Source organism: Eurosta solidaginis, chromosome 5 (genome assembly GCF_040869045.1).
Source record: "Eurosta solidaginis isolate ZX-2024a chromosome 5, ASM4086904v1, whole genome shotgun sequence".
NCBI lineage: Eukaryota > Metazoa > Arthropoda > Insecta > Diptera > Tephritidae > Eurosta > Eurosta solidaginis.
The window spans coordinates 142,094,857-142,099,205 of NC_090323.1; the positions used below are offsets into that span (position 1 = coordinate 142,094,857).

Sequence of the window (4,349 nt, forward strand, 5' to 3'; positions counted from 1 at the left end):
CCGGACATATGTAAATCTATACAATGATAATGATGCCGGATTCACATAGAATAATGTTCCTGCCATTGCTAATCAAATCAAAGGAATTTACGCAGAACAAAACCTCAAAATTGATTTTTTGCCATAATAAAATATGGTAAAAGCCTGGAACAGGGGGTATACTGCTAATACGCTTCCAAAAATATCGGGACAGGCGTGAAAAGACTCGTATTCACCTTGACAAGGCGTAAAAGAACAATATATCTCTGTCCGGAGATATTTGCAGGTGAAGCTAGCAACTTTCATGTGGTTGTTGTAGTGTTGTTGTGCACTGAACAAAATTTTTCACATTATCGAATACGAGTAAACTTTTTTCGGTAATAGTCTAGTTGAGGGGTCGACTGCTAATACGCTACCAAAAATATTGAGAGAGGTGTCAAACGACGCGTCTTGACATCAGTATTAATAATCCGAAGGCCGAAAATAAATATTTTAACGCGTTCAAAAGATATTAACGAAAAACCGAAAAAATACCCGCGGGTACCTCCGAAACCGGGGGTCGGATCCATAGAATTTTTGCGCACAACACCTTTCTGCGTTGGCGGCCTTCGGCCGCGCTTATAAAAAATAACGGTAGTAGTGCAGTTTACGTTACCCACCCTAAAGTTGGTCCAAGATTTTCGAGTGAGGTATCAAAAGAAAAATTTTATCTCTGTCCGGAGATATTTGCAGTTGAAGTTGGCGATTTTAATGTGGTTGTTGTTGTGTTAGTACCCACAAAAAAAATTGTGCATCACCGTGGCGGTAGCCACGGTTATACCACACACCTGGACTTGGCATGGCATAGCCGAGGGTTATTTTTTATAAGCGCGGCCAAAGGCCGCCAACGCAGAAAGGTGTTCTGCGCAAAAATACTATGGATTCCACCCCCGGTTTCGGAGGGACCCACGGGTTTTTTTCGGTTTTTCGTTAATATCTTTTGAACGGGGAAAAAAAGTTAACCTCCGCTTTCGGATTCTTGATCTAGACCAAAGAGGATGAATACAATAAGAGCCGTCACTCGTTATTTTGTGGCGAGTATCTCGCTGGAAATTGAAAAAATCGATGCCGAATGTTTTCTGAGAGGGACATTTTTAATTGGCTCGCATTTATCCATGCCGTGTAGGCCCCTTGTGCAACTGTGATTTTTCGAAAGAGAATTAAATAAATTAATTAAATACAGTTGAAAAATAAACACAAATACCCCACGAAAATGTATAGAAGACATTTATAAACATCTCGCCCAAAAAAAAAGTAGCGACTACCTCTCAGTATACATCGAGTAAATGCCAAAAATATAACGAGTGACGCCTCTTATTGTATTTATCCTCTTTGTCTAGACGTGAATACGCAACTTTTTATACCCCACTCGGAAATTTTGGCCAAAATTTCGGTGGGTACCGTAAACTGCACTATTACCAAAATAACCCTGGGCTACGCCGTGCCAAGTCCGGGTGTGTGGTATAACCGTGACTAACGCCACGGTGATGCACAATTTTTTTGTGGGTACAAACACAACAACAACCACATGGAAATGGCCAACTTCAACTGCAAATATCTCCCGACAGAGAGATTGTTCTCGAGATTAATACGCGTCTTTTGACACCTCACTTGATATTTTTGGTAGCGTATTAGCAGTCGACCCCTCAACTAGACTATTACCCTTTTTTCATTGTTATTTTAAAGAAAAAAATGAGATGCGTGCATTTGAAAACACATGCTTTGTCATTTGACGAGATGAAAGTTCGGGAAGAATTGGCATTAGATCGGAAATAAGAGTCAATTGGGCATCCTTCTCGAAAAGTTCAGCTCGCTATGTTTCGAATCGTAGCGTAGAAATTGGAAACACTCAATATTTTATAATATTGATGAAGATTGCAGCAAGTACTTTAGACGTAATTGGCTATACGATTGTTAAAGAGGTCAGTGATGTTTATCCTGAAAACCAAAGATCATAGATGAGATTGATACGAATCTTTTGCTTACGCTCTCATATTTTCGCTCTCACGAGGGATTTATCTTCTAGTTGTTGCTGGCAACAATCACAGATAAATCCCTCCCCTACAAGACGGTGGTAATTAAAAATTCCACATCCTTATTAGAACTACTTAAATCAAAAAGTATAAAAATATATGAAGAACTTGTTAAATTTATATGTGAGGCACAGCTTTCTAAAAAGTTATAAGGTGTGTTTAATAACCAACACATAAAAATTTTTGAATTATTAGATTTAGAATAAAATCACAGATTTTCTTTTCTCGCTTTACATACATTAAAATATAAAATACAAATACACAATGTAAATATATATAAACAAACATCTAAATTTAATGTAATCATAGAATATAAGTTATAATTAATATCGAAATGAAGAATTTAGAGTAGATATAAAAATATTATTAAAAAGAAAAATTCAATGTAAATCCACTCCAAAACATCCACTGTTGGTTTTTTGGCAACATAAACAACTCTACAAAAATCTTGTTACATGGTGTATAAGGTGATATCACAAACATCTTAACCAACCAGCTGTATTCAGATGAATACAGACAAAAAAGACGGTGGTAACCAGTGACGGTGGTAACCAGTGCACTCAAACATTCAAAGCTTTTTTCGCTCTCCACTAACACATCGACGTTTCATGCTGTTATCGAAATGACAGTTCATTAATTATTCCGGAAAACATTGAAACGCAAAAAAAATATATTTGTTTACAACGAAAAATATCTTGTGCTTTTAGTTGTGACATGTGACGGAAATTAAAAATTTTGTTGCAGAGAACACCTTTTTGCGTTGGCGGCCTTCGCCCAAAATAACATTAAGCCGGAGTCATTGGAGCCGTATGTCGTATCGCTGTATCCGTATCCCTAACGTAATCAGCTGTTTATCGTTACGACGGTAAACCAAAACCCAATTGGTTGGCTACGATACGGTTACGACCTTAGTGGCACCAATAATCGATTGCATTGATTCTCATAAGGTTGGTCGAATCAGCTGTTAAAAGGTTCCCGATACGGTTACCGATAAAGCACCAATGTCTCCAGCTTTAAGTTAATTTTAGTTGCGACATGTGACGGAAATTAAAAATTTTGCTGCAGAGACCATCTTTTTGCATTGGCGGCCTTCGCCCAAAATAATATTAAGGGTAACGTTTTACAAGACGGTACACCACCTAATTTAAAAATATCAAATAATAATAAAAACGGAGATCGAGGCGCGCCTTTTGATTCCACGTTTGATAATTTTTGATAAAAATTAGGTGGTGCACCGTCTTTTAATTCGTTACCATATTAAGTTGTATAGAATCGACGGGATGGCCTACAAGGTTTCATGTCAACTAAATCGCTCCCGATATGGTCGGGCTAGTACCTTAATGGTTCCCGCTACGTACCCGATCTGAATCCGGCAAAGGACCAACAAAGTCGATAACGGGGAGTGTCCTTATCGCTACAACAACAACAACATTATTTACCTTCTGATTTTCATTCATACGTATGTGCATTTTTAAATAATAATAAAAATGTTATATTATTCTAATAGATAGCATCTCCGCCGGGTTGCGATTCAGCTCAGAATATGTCAAAATCAGAGGAAATCTACAACTAAATGCAGATTCACGTGTCATTTGCCAAGGATACAAGGTACTTTACAAGCAACATGCTTTGGAATACGGTACCAAACTGGTTGGATGTATTTCCCTAAAAAAGGGTGGAACTACGCATCTCGGTTTGCCAGTATTTGCTTCGGTAATTTATATTGATTTGTAGTGATTAAAAATTGCATTAGTAGATAATGTAATGTGAATTAAAATTGAATAGGTAGCTGGAGCAAAAAAGGTAACTGATGGGCATGTAACTGTTATTTATGTGGCGCCACCGGGAGCTGCTGCTGCTATCCCAGAAGCATTAGAAGCAGAAATGGCTTTGATTTTTTGCATCACCAAAGGTGTGCCATAACATGATATGGTTCGCGTTAAGCACGCTCTCTTAAGGCAAAAAAAAATCGCGTCTAGTCAGGCCCTATTGTCCAGGAATCATCGCACCAGAAAGGGTAAGTAAATTGGCTACCATATTAAATAATTTGTCATGCTTTTGTTGATAATCAACTGAAGAATGTAAATACGACAGAGTTCGAAGTTCATGAGAAAACCAATTATTTTTTTTAATTAGCGTTTGGAGAGAAAAATACATATTGTTACGAATATTAGCAAAACTAAGGAGTGCTGCCAGCTCTAAGCCGATCTAAGCAGTGACGTGAATGCACATCAATAATTCAATCATTATGTATCTACATAAACGAATAAATAATTGCGTCTACACATATGTACACAT

The 4,349-nt window shown here is 37.5% G+C and overlaps 1 long non-coding RNA gene across 1 annotated transcript; it reads left to right on the forward strand.

Moving 5' to 3' along the window:
• Positions 1 to 3,139: 3,139 nt before the first annotated feature.
• Positions 3,140 to 4,043, forward strand: LOC137253912 (uncharacterized). Its single transcript, XR_010953922.1, has 3 exons — positions 3,140 to 3,394; positions 3,430 to 3,764; positions 3,837 to 4,043. It is a non-coding gene; the product is annotated as an uncharacterized lncRNA (long non-coding RNA).
• The last annotated feature ends 306 nt before the right edge of the window (positions 4,044 to 4,349 follow it).